The 13,046-nt window shown below is 43.4% G+C and overlaps 1 protein-coding gene across 1 annotated transcript in view; it reads left to right on the top strand.

Moving 5' to 3' along the window:
* Positions 1-1,079: 1,079 nt before the first annotated feature.
* Positions 1,080-13,046, top strand: part of SGCD (sarcoglycan delta) — a 611,494-nt gene continuing 599,527 nt past the window's right edge. Inside the window, exon 1 of the mRNA XM_073355247.1 lies at positions 1,080-1,095. The gene's annotated coding sequence lies outside the window, so the exon portion shown is untranslated. The remainder of the gene's footprint in view (positions 1,096-13,046) is intronic.

The raw sequence follows: 13,046 nt of genomic DNA, 5'->3' as shown, positions 1-13,046 counted from the left end.
GCTCACCTAGGAGGCCAGAGTGAGAGACTGGTGACTGACTGCTATGGCGGCCTGCCACAGTGACCCAAAGTGGCCACCCTCCAAACCGGACAGGGGAGGAACTGCTACAAGACATACACAGAGAAAAGGGCAAATTTGTTGGATGAATTATTTGCAACAAATCAATAATGCAGCAAATGTGTCTGCCCTGCATTTCCTTTTGAGTGTGCATTTTGTACAACGAGAGCTGTACCTGAATATCCCTCGCCTTTGAAAGAGCTAGGTTTTGCAGGTCAGGTTCAGCTCGGTGTATCATTTTCTGCCCTCTCAGAATCCTTAATTACTGTAACTGGGAAACTTTCCCACTGGCAGCAGAGCTGAACAGTATTTCTGTCCAATCTTTTAAAATATCCAGCTGTGAGTGGGTTTAAATTAACCTTGAATTCTGCGAGTTATAACCATCTCCCGAACCTCAGAAAAGAGGAGCCTTTTGGCATGTTGATTTGACAAGGCCATGTTAACCTGAATCTTCTGCCTGTGAGTCTGGTCACACTGTGGTCAGTGTTGATGTATCTGCATTAATCCTTGGCTCAGCCCATGGATCTGAATTCATCCTGCAAGGAGTGCTAAGTTCCTTTGTTAATCATTTCCTCTCTCTCCCTATGAAGCGAAGTTCATGCTGTGAACAATGTTGACGCAACCAGGTTAATAACTATTGATGTAGCCATGTTAATAACCATTTCATTGCTTATGAAGCGTTCTCCCCCCTGCAGAAGCTCTGGATATAGCCCACTTAATCATTGTTTCTCTCTGTCCATGGGTCTTAATTTACCATGTGAACTTTTAATCACTCTGAATAGCTAATCACAATAATTTCTCACTGTCCAAGGCTGTAAATTCGCCCTCTGAACAGCTCCGGTGTCCTTGTTAATCATTGTAACCTCTTACTGCTCATGAACAGTGAAACACAATCAGGCCTGTGTTGATCATGCTAATGCCTCATTCTCTGTGGATTCAGGGCTGGAATAGCTCCCCACACATCACAGCAAGGAATGCCCAGGAGCGCCATGATCTTCTATTCTGTGTCCCTGAAAATCATTTCCCTCAGCAACACAGGTAGCTAATCTGTTTCCCTGGCTGCTTCCCTGCAGCCTGTTCTTCTTTCTCTCTCTTGTGCGCTCTCTCTCTCTCTCTCTCTGTTGTATGTAGGGTGACCAGACAGCAAATGTGAAAAATCGGGACAGGAGGTGGGGGGTAATAGGAGCCTATATAAAAAAAAAAAAAAGACCCCAATATCAGGACTGTCCCTATAAAATCGGGACATCTGGTCACCCTCGTTGTATGTATGTATGCATGTGACATATTGATTAAAAGAGTGCAAAACAGTCGAGATCAGGGACTGCATGCTGCTTCAGAGACGATGAACTCAGATATAGGCATTAAGGTAATTAAACATTTCAGTTCATTCAGCTGAAAAACACCATTGCACAGACCTTGGTTTGATATTGCTATAAAACTAAATACATGCCGATGTGGTGCCCTGCACTGTTCTCTTCTGTGGATTCCAGCATGGGGCCCAGTGCTTTTAATGAGCACCTTGCCACTGTTGATAATGTCCCAGATCATCCCAGGAACCTGCTGGACATTGAGAATGGAGCTCGACCAGAACTTTAGGGCTGTAAAAACTCCCTTTTCCCATCCCTCTTTCCCTCCGCTCCAGGGACTGTGGCCCCACCTGAAGCTTTAGAAAGGAACACAGCGATATCTGTTTCAACCAAATATCTCTTGGATAGTCTGTAAGCTCATGTCCCTGCTCTTAGATACAACTACACAATTGTCACTGAAGCCAGCAGGAGCTGCACATCAGTATCTGAGAGAAAAATCTGGCCCATTATACATCTGATTTATAACAAATGCTGGGCACCTGCAGGTCCCAGTAGTGTCTCCTGCAATTATTGATGCTCAGTACCTCTGCAAATCAACCCCCAGGTATACCTTCCACTGCAAGTACAATTGCACAAGCTTGGGATGATGCAGAAGGGTGACGAAACAGCAGTGCTGCTTAAAAGGGACTGGTGAGACACACGATAAGAAATAATACTCTGGTATGAGGTCTAAGAGGAACAACCTTCCTCTTTAAAGAGCTGCAGTTTGTGCTCACACAGCTGCTCTGCCAATGTACAAATACAATGTATGACCCCTTGTTGATCAAGGTTCCAGCCTAACCAGTCAGCAGAAATCTCCACTATTAAAAACCATCACCAATAATATTTTGGAGGCAATGGGTAAAGGTCAGCTTCCCTGCGGGGGCCTGATTGATTTCCCAGAGACCTTTGATTAAGTGTCTCTTGAAATTTTATTAGACAAGTCGGTAAACTTGTTGTTTGGGTTTCCCTGCCGCCCTCTCAGTCCTTAAATTGGTTTGGCAGTTTAGATTAATAAATGGGGAAGCAGTTTGATTAAAAATGTCTTGTGTTCTGCTGTGACGAAGAGAAACTCAGGGGTACTATATGCCTGCATTTTGAGACTAAGAAACCACTTTCACTCTCAGGCACAATGGTAAATAATTTTCCAGCTAAATGCCAAAAGTACTTTCATGCAGATGATTTTGTGCTTTATAAAAGTCCAAGGGAAGGGAAGACTGGTGTACTGGAAAATTAAATTTAAAAAAAGTGGGGGGATGTGAATGGGGAGAGACTTTCCTCTTCAGAAAAACAATTTAGCATAAAAGAAGCCCAATATGAAAAAGGGGAGCTACCTGCTGCAAAAGTGTCAAATTCCAAGGTGCAGAGGTCAACACATGACATTGGCTGAGCCTGCTGTACTTTTAGAAAGGTAGGATTTATCTATACGTCTCCCATGGGATTTGATGTGAGGGGCATGGCTACACAAGTAGAACTGGAGGGAGAAACAGATCATCTCAGACTGAGGAACCAAGAAGTAGGATGTGTTCTGCACCACATTCATTTTGCCACACTTGTCATTTGGGTTAGGCAGTGTGGTCTGTGGTTAGGCGATGGGCTGAGCTCAACTCCCAGGTTCGGTTGTGTGGTGGGGCAGCTGCCCCACACAGGTGGATGGAGGGTTAAAGCAGCCCCCAGGGCGGCTGTGCAAAACCCAACCAATGGGAGGATGGCTTGTAGAGAGCTAATCGGGAGTGGGCTTGTGGCAGCAAGCAATCAGGGCCAGGGAGGGCCATATAAGAAGGGCTGCTCAACAGAGCAGGGGCAGTCTGACCCTGGAATGCAAGGGAGAAGGACTGGCTGCCTTAGAGGAGTACCTTAGACAGAGCAGTGCTCAGCAGGGTCAGGGGAGCAATAGGGAGCTCTAGCCTGGGGACTGCCAGACTGAGGCCCCTGATACAAAGGGCCGGGAAGGTGCTAGGGCTGTGGGGAAGTGGCCCAGGAAAATAGGCAGCAGGAGTTGGAGGAGCGGCAGCATGTGACTGCTGGCTATGAGGTACCCTCCTTTTCCCCCACTTGCCACAGAGGGGGTGGCTAGTATTCGGACTGCAGTTTGCCCCTTGAAGTGAGGGGCTAGACCGAAGGCTGCAGTAGGCCACAGCAGCAAGTGGATGGACTAGAGACAGATGGTTCCCCTGGAATGGGGGAGAAAGTGGAGTGGGGCACAGCCGGAGGGCTGTGGCCAGAAGAAGATGCCATGGTCCGGGGAGCGATGCGGGTCTTAGAGGTGGAGCAGAAGTGACGGTGGTGAGACAACACTAGAGGAAGCTACAGTGGCAACCAAGAGCTAATTCCCAGTATGGCCAGCAGGAAGCGCCTAGGTGGCGATTCCCGCCCCGTTACATGTTGACTTACAATGAGACTCAATAGTCTTAAGTGCCTAGCACTTTTGAAAATGGGACTTAGGTGCTTTTGAAAATTTGGAAAACCTTGATGTCTGTAGGTTGCCGATTGCATTTATGTTGTATATACTGTGTACATATATTGTAAATACAAGTCATTCAAGCCAACAGGACTGGCATCTAGCATTAACCCCAAGAAAAACACAAGTTAAAGACAAAGCTGTGAAAACTGGTATTGGCAATGTCAGCTACTTCAACCAATGTCTTGACAGGCAGAAGCTCGAGTCTGTGAAACACAATGTGTGAGGTTTTTATGCAGTTCTGCCATGTTATTCTATGATCCGTCCTCAGTCTCAAGTAGGGTACACACTGAGCACTGATGTAAACATTAAGGGCATCAATGTCTATTGAAGAAAAGAGGCTAAATGATCCTAATCCATTTAGGATGTACTGTGCAGAATGCAATGTAATCGTTTATGGTTAAATATCGTATGTTCTTTTATCATACCTGTTTTAGGGTGTATTTACATCTTCGGTGGTTTTGAGAAATAGGAATCATCCAAATATATTGAAGGCTGTGAATGTAGGGAATGAGTTCAAGGTAAAGATTGATTTAGTTTGGGGCATAATTATTCAGTTGTAATAGGTTTTGTGTACGTATATGCGCAAACTCATCTCTATCAGCGTTCTCCTTGGTGTTTGGCTGTATGGTTGCTGAAGCTGAGTTTGATTCTCATGCTGCTTTCTTCAGTGATTCACACCTGCCACTGTTTCCGTTACCGTTATATTGGTTACGGTAATTCCTAGAATCCCCGTCTGAAATCTGTGCTAAGTGCAGTATAGGCACTTGGCAAGAGACACTGCCCCAGAGAGCTTGCAGTCCAGAGTCACAAAGAAGCAAAGTGACATGCCTGAGGTCACACAGAAAGTCATTGGCAGAGCCAGGAATAGAATTGAGGCTTCCTGAGTTTCAGTCTAGCCCCCTATCCACCAGACCATGCTCTTTCTCTTATAGAGAATCAGTTTCACCTTGCTGCATTGGAATTATTTAGTTTAGCAGCAGGTCATGTCACCCACCCACAACCTGCAAGCAAAAGACATAAGAATCAGTGCTGCTGCAATCTATGAATGGTGGCAGGGCCAATCTGAGGGAAGTACGCACACAACTACCCTTAGACTTTGCACTGATGGGTCTTAATTTAGTTTTTTACCCCTGTGAATCAAATCCAGAGAGATGTTGACGTCAGCTGGAGCTGCAGGAGCTCATCAGCTCTCAGGATTTGATCCTAAATATGCAGCCCTCCGGCTGCCCCTGTAAAAAGTGGTGATGGCATGAAGGGTACTTCCTGTGATGTACCTTCAATGGAATGTTCAAGGGTTCCCATTGTAGGCAGTATGGCTCTGAGGGAAGTATGTGCAGGTACTGATGCTCAGCATATGCCTCTTCTGTGGCAGGTCACAAATAGACCTTCTGATACAATGCTCTTAAAATGCTAATGCAGAAATACCATTTTCTTCTTGCCAGATGGCAGATTATTTCCCAGTCTATTTGACCCATCTGATTCTGGCCCTTTTGCTGGATTCCTCACTCCCCTTCAAGACCAACCCCCACCCCACCCCTTTTTTAATGTGAACGCTTACTTGTTATCAACAGCTTAAACTTGTAGATTATCAGCAGTTTGAATAGCAAGTAGTTCTAACAGGAAAATCTTGGTATGCTGAGCAATTAATGCCCAAGGTTTAAGTATTAAAGCCAAGCTGTACTTAATCCATTCCCTATCGCCAGCTCCAACTGAAACTTGGAACATGCTCGAAGTCAGGGGATAACACAGAACAGTGGATTTTCTGACTTAAGAGACTGAAGAGATTTTCTCTCTGTAAATCCAACCATTTCTTGAGGCTGCCCCAAGGTTTGACACCAAAATACTATGTTCCAATCTCTGCTTAATACAGAGACTTTTCAGAAACTAAGATACAGAATCTTGATACATCTTCCCTTTCCCCAGCCTTCCTCCATAACAATGCTGCATATAAGCTATCATTAACATGCATGGGCCATTGTCCAATCCCCTTTAGTGAGTTTCCTATGCAAACAGTATTCTGTGACCCATCCCGATAGTTCAGTAAGCAATTCTGGTTACAGTTCTCCGGTGGGTTCTCGCTCCATTAAAAATGTATTTATTTGAATTCTACAATCCCCTGTGAACTAGGCTAGGGAGTGCGTGGTTCTTATGGGGCTGCTGTTATTCATTTCCAAACGTAAGTCATCTCTGAAAAAACAGAGATTTACAAAATGAAATAAAGGAAAAATGGCTGTCAAATAGATCACCACATTATCCAGTTAATTTTTCCAATGCTGTTTGGTTAATATTTTGCTGACATATCCAGCTCTTGTAAAGCTGTTACAGAAACTACCCCACAGAGCAAAAACTTCCCCACCCTGAGGATATGATTCACCTCCAACTTCACAGTGCCGTTCTAGATTTAATACAACAAATAAACAAATGAGCAGTATTTTGTTCTTGAGGGCAGGTATTATTTTCCTTTTTAATAGTGGAAACCATACATCCAACTGAGACAGAGTGCATTACATTTTTGAGGTCTCAACTGCCTACTAACCTATTTACAGCCAGTACTGCAGGCTGCAGGAATATTTTATAGGCTTTAAGAAAATAGTTTCTGGGGTGGGTCATTTTCTGGAATGGGTCAATTTAAGAAGATTATTATTTTTTACAATCCCTTAAAATCCTTGATTTCTTTCAGATTCTGGTTGTTTTTGCATCAGCCAACCAAAGAGGCATAACTGTGTTTTACAATACTAATGATAGGCTTTAAAGAACAAACATAACAGCTCTTTAACAAATCTCTTATTATTGGGTTACAATAGTGCACATCAAATATGTATCCTCCTTAGTTTACTTTAAAACTTTTATAAGCAGAGGCTCTGGCATGCTGTTCTAAACTAATTAACTTTTATAAATATAGAACTGTTTTAAATACTTAATATTTTATACGGAAGACATAAAAACCCTGATTGACTATAACATTGTATATCAATCAACGAGCCCTGCCGACACAAACAGGGCAAAATATCTCTGATAGTTTATGAACAGAAGCTGAATTATAGCTACTGCTGTAGGACTAGCTTAGAGGACAAGTGTTACCATTTGTCATAATGAACTGAATCTTTATAAGCAAGTTGAACTCAACCATTTCTAGAGCAGAGTTCACATTCCCAGATGCTGTCAAGCAGTGAAGTAGCTCCCTGAGATGTACAGTTGATTTGAGTATCTGGGAGTGTTGCCACAAGCTGGTCCTGTAGGAATATATAGTTTCCAGAGAGAGTGAGAGCACGAGAAAGATGTTGGGGGGTGGGGGTGGTGCAGTGTAGGGATACAAGGGGCAGAGGAAAAGGGCAGGGCATGGGCATGAGCTATTGGATAGCAAAATATTGAGGCACTAAGTGCTTGAGAGAGAATTAAAAGGTGTTTTTAACAGCGTTCATGTGTTATGTTAAATGACTCATGATAACAGGGAGTGAAGTGAGAACTGACATCTTAGCTAATCAACTGCTGGCTCCCCTCCCCCCTTTTAAAACCAACAAACAAGTGTATAGTGGCTGGAATTTTTGAACAGCCTAAGGGAGTTAGGCATCCAACAGCTCTGCAAACCCCAGCCATAGTCTACAAACTCTAATCTGAGACTCTGGGTCATAGGTGCTGGACCTAGGGGTGCTGGGGGTGCAACTGCACCCCCTGGCTTGAAGTGGTTTCCATCATTTACAGGATTTCTGGTTTTGTCTAATGGCTTTCAGCACCCCCACTATACAAATTGTTTCAGCACTTCTGGACTGGTACGGTCCTCTCTCCCTATAGCTGCAGGGTTTGAGACAATTTCTAATGGTTTAAAGCTCTGTGCTTTGCCTTGGGCCTCCCTTTTATCGAGAATAAGCACTTTTCCAGGGTTCTTGGGCATAGCCATTATTCTCCTACCTAGAGGGTCCCACTCAAAGGAAGCAGAAAGTTGAAATTCTCATCACCAGGATAGTGGGTTGCAGATGTCAGCCTATAAAAAAGAATTTGCTGAGCCATGGGGAGTCATCTAACCAATTCTCCAACTGCTGCCTCAGTTGTTGTGAATTCTCAAGCTCCATTGACTTCAGTGATCATTGATTTCAATGGAGCTGAGACAATTTACGCTAGGTGAGGACCTGCCCCTAACTTGCACAATTCATTGTCTAAAATAAAAATCTGTAATAATACCTTGCCCTTATACAGCCTCGTCTCTAAAGATCTCGCTGTGCTTTGCAGATCATAATGAATGAAGCCTCGTGAGAGAGAGCAGTAGCATTATCCCATTCAGGGTGATCCAATCTCTTTGGTGACGTGGGCCCCATGTGTAGTTGTGCAGCACCTCCAAGGAGCAACATACAGAAACCAAATGTCATCCTGACCTCAGCCGTACGATGCATGCAGAGTCACGCTTTGTGAAGGACACCATTTTGCTTTTAAAATGCCAGCTTGTACAGAGTGTGTGAGGCCACGCCACACGGAAGATGCCATTTTGTAGAGCAAAATGCCCTGGGGCCAGATGCATTTGGGAGCCAGACAAAATCATCCCGAAGGGCTGGAGCCACTCTGTGGGCCGCCAAGTGGAACCCCCAACTTGCACAAGGTCACTCAGCAGGTCTGTGGCAGAGCTTGGATCAGAATTGTGGTGATCTGGATCCCCAACTTGTGTGTTAGCCTCAAACGCATCCATTCTTCCCTCAAACCCTGTCAGTTTAGTGCAAAGGCTCAGGTCCCTAAGCTGTCTCACTTTACATTTTAAGAGTGATCTTTAAACCATTTCTTAGTTTGTAAGCTGGAAAAATCCTGCTAAAATTCAGAAATATATAAATAGTAAACATTGTGGTGATAGGAGTTATATGTGCCTCTTTTATCCCCATATTGTAAATCAGGATATTTAAATCAATCCGTATTTTGGGCTAGAGCCTCAGCTAGCATAAATGGGCATAATGTGCATTGACTTCAATGAAGCTACAGTGATTTACAGCAGCTGAATGAGGATCAGAACCTTTACTTCTTGAACGGAAAGTATTGTCTCTTACTCTGCTAGACCAGCTGCAAGCTACAACAGGGTTCACAGGTGAATTGGACACTGTCAGCATTAACAAGCTGCATGCTGGAATATCACACAGGATGGGGGGTAGCAAATTGTGGTGCATCTTATAATTAACGCATTAGCACAGGAAGTGTTTTGCCCTTTTAAAACAGAGATGGGGATGTTACTGAATAGATTTCCTCCCTTTCCCTGCATATCACATGAATGATAACATCGCTTAGCACTTTTATACGGCATCTTTCATCCAAAGATCTTACAGCACTACCCAAAGGTGGGCAGCGAATAGTTCCATTTTATGGATGAGGTAACTGAGGGAGATTAAGTGACATGCCCCAGGGCACACAGTGAGTGAATGGAAGAGCAGGGAATAGGATCAGCTTCCAGGGGAGTACTCTGCTGTGCAGAGACCAACTGTAGACCACCTTGCTTTCTCTTGGATGGTATACACCTGTCAGAGCCAAGATCATGTAATATGTCTGCACAGCAAATGGAAGGTGTGATGTTAGCGCAGGTATCTGTGCCCTTGCTGCCTTTCATCTCACTAGCACAGGTAACAGTGGTAGCGAAGACATGCTGGCTTGGACGTCAGTGCACACTAGCAACCTGAGTACGCCTCCAGGGTTCCTGGCGAGCATGTACTGGGGGTGGCTAGCCCACGCAGAGTCCTGGGACACAGCATCTTCACCGCTATTGTTACCTGTGCCGGCTAGATTAAAGCTAGCATGGGTCTGCCTACCTGCACTACAATCAGACCTTCGTTTGCTGTAGAGACGCACCCTACCCTAAGCACTCACTGGGCTGCTGTGAGACCTGCATGGAGCATGGTGTGTGCTTTGACAGGTGGCAGAGCCACCCCTCTGAGCTGTTGGCAGGAGCGTTTTGGTACTGTGCTGAAAGAACAAATCGACTAGATCTGGTGCGGGTGGAGGTGTTTGCAAGACTTGCTTAGAATTGGCGTGGTCCTTGGAGAAGTTGGAATGTTAGGAGCACTTTTGTGTGTGGACATGAAGTGTTTTACAAGGATTACAGACACCTGAGTCCATGCCAACAATCCCTCTTGCAGAGGGACCTATAACATCCCCTTGTTAAAAACCATTTAACACATGACACTTCTACCATTTCCAGTTGACCGGCCGCCCCTGATATTGTAACCTCTGAAGGATCCACTTAGATAATCCGATACACAGGGCTGGCTGTACCTTTTTACTTTTTACTGGGATTGCAAGTGAAAAACCTGTTTGACTTGAGAGATGACACAAATTGCTGCTTAATTGCAACACATTGGAAAAATGGCAGGAAAAGCTCTGAAATGATTATGATTTCTGGGCTTTGAAACCAAAAGAAGGGACTCACCGAAGCAATTTCAGTTCATTACACGTTTTCTAAACCTGCCTCGCCTAAGTGGGTTTAATTTTTTTCACCTGCCACTTATCCGCTTTAAGAAACTTAATTGCAGCATTTGTGCATAATTACCAGGTGATGGAATGTTGAGGGAATTTTTTCTTTGCAGATACCTAAAAAAAAAAGTTTTAGGGAAAGGAAAGTCTGTTTTCGAGCAAGGATCATTCCACTCTGCCTCCAATACACACATACACACACACGTAGGTCTCTTCCCCCTCCCACCTTTATTGTAATACCTATTATAAAAAAAATCCTCCAGGGGAAGCAAAGATTTTTTTCAAAGAAATGTTTCCGTGGGCTGTAGGGACGGCAGTTCAAACCATTGAAAGAAGGACACAGCTGTGCACATCTAAGAAATTCACAACTGGGTAAATAGGAGGAACATTCCTACATCTGCCCTTATAAATTATCTTTCACCTTTCATATTCTTTGGCTTTCTGTTGTCTTGAATCACTTTACTCAGAGGGGAGAGCTGTATTTGCATTTTTCTCCTTCTGTTCACAGTAAGTAGGTCAATGCTACCTAGAGAAGCACAAAAATGCAGTGTCGATTCTTTAGTGTCTTGTGGTGGTGGTGGTTTTCTTATCCTTCAAAGCCAAAGATCCTTCAGCAGAAGAACAAGGGAGTCCTAATGGCTGGTGCATAAGCCAATATACAGTGAAAGATAAGGGAAAACACAAGCTATGCTTCTAAAAGAAAAGTTGTTATAAGTGTTATTTGCCTGAATGTAGCAGGGAGGCTATTTTAAAACACCATAACAGAGGCTCAGACTAAATGTGTACCCCAGACCAAAAAAATGTCACCCTGGCTAAACACCAGAGTAATGGAGATCCTAGAGACAAAAGGGTCTCCTTTAAAATGTGGATGTCAAAACCTAGTGAGAATACTAGGAAGGAGCAGAAATTCTGGCAGGTTAAGTGTAAAAGTATAATAAAGCTGGCCAAGAAAGAACTGAGAAGCAACTTGCTAAAGACACAAAAATCAACAATTTGTTTTAGTACATCAGAAGCAGGAAACTTGCCAGACAGGCAGGAGTGCCACTAGACTACAAAGGGATTAAAGGAGCACTCAACAAAGATACCCACATGAGAGCTAGTCTTTTTGGATGACAGATCTGAAGTGCCAGCCCACACTGATGTGTAAATAGCAGAGGTTTTAGTACAAATTGATAAATTAAACAGTAATAAGTCACCAGGACCAAATGGTATTCACCCAAGAGTTCTGGATGAACTCAAATATGAAATTGCAGAGCTACTAACTGTGGTATGTAACCTATCGCTGAAGCAAGCAAGCTGTACCAGATGCCTGGAAGGTAGCTAATATAACACCAGTGTTTAAAAAGACCTCCAGAGGCAATCCTGGCAATTACAGGCTGTAAACTTAACTTCAGTATCTAAGCAAAGTGGTTAAACCTATAGTAAAGAACAGAATTATCAGATGAACATACATGAACATGATATGTTGGGGAAGAGTCAACATGGCTTTTGTAAAGGAAAATCATGCCTCATCAATCTATTAGAATTCTTTAAGGGTATCAGCAACCATGCAGATAATGGTGATGCATGTAATGTAGTGTTCTTGGATTTTTAGAAAGCCTATGGACAAAGTCTCTCACCACATGCTCTTAAGGAAACTAAGTAGTTATTGCATAACGGGGAAGGTCCTTGTATGGATCAATAACTGGTTAAAAGTGCCATCAGATTTTTCATGACCACAGATTACACATCTATGAATAGTTTTTCATGACCAGGGTTTTGGAACAAATGAACACTGACCCCAAAGAATCTACACCTTAACTATATGCTGAGAACAGGGCATAAAAGAGGACTTTGGAAATAATTTGGTAAATATCCAGACAATGCAGATATGTCTAATCAAGTTGATAGCTACTTCAATGTCGAGCTGATGGGTTAAGTTAATCCATGGTGTTACTCAAGTGAAGCCTCAGGGGTTATTCTAGGGATCAATTTTGTTCTTCATATGTTTAATTAAAGAAACTCTCAGTAATCTAGGATACCTCAAAGTAGAAAATTAGACCTCCCAGCATGGTGTAAAGTTCCACCCCTCCCATCCCCCCAGCACTGCACTTTAAATAAGAAACACAATGTTTCATCACAGCTAGTTGAAATATGTTTTTTAGTTTCCCCAGAAAATGACTGTTTTTTGCATTTTTTTTCCACAACAACAACTAGCACCCACGCACTAAGCCCAACAACTGAAATTAGAGCAATGTATTGAAGCTCACAGGAGACTGCCTGTGGCAAATCATAGTCTAGAGAATAGGAGGGACCGAGGTGCACCAGTGCCAGAGGCCCCTGCAGTGTCAGGGAAATGATTAAGTGAGATAAACCCAGATAATCCTGGCAAGTGACCCGCATCCCCATGCTGCAGAGGAAGGTGGAACACACACACACACACACACACAGGTTGCTGCCAACCTGATCTATGGCAAAACGCTGACAAAATTAGAGATTTTTCAAGAAAACTTTCATGTTATGAAAAACCTGTTTTGGGGAGGAAGAAAAATTCTGCCCAAAAGTTTATGATCAGCTCTTAGTTTTGTAGATATAAATACCTTAAATTTGGCAAATAACGGATAACGATCAACAATGTTTGGTTTCTTAAAGTAGCAGCTGGGACAAAACACTCCTAGAGGTGTAATTCAATATTTGCTAACAAATGAAACTCTCTCTAGCTGTCAACATCTTACAGATATGACTGGGAAGTAAAAATGGGA

This window comes from Lepidochelys kempii, chromosome 8 (genome assembly GCF_965140265.1).
Source record: "Lepidochelys kempii isolate rLepKem1 chromosome 8, rLepKem1.hap2, whole genome shotgun sequence".
Taxonomy (NCBI): domain Eukaryota; kingdom Metazoa; phylum Chordata; order Testudines; family Cheloniidae; genus Lepidochelys; species Lepidochelys kempii.
This window is presented reverse-complemented; position numbering and strand designations above follow the sequence as displayed.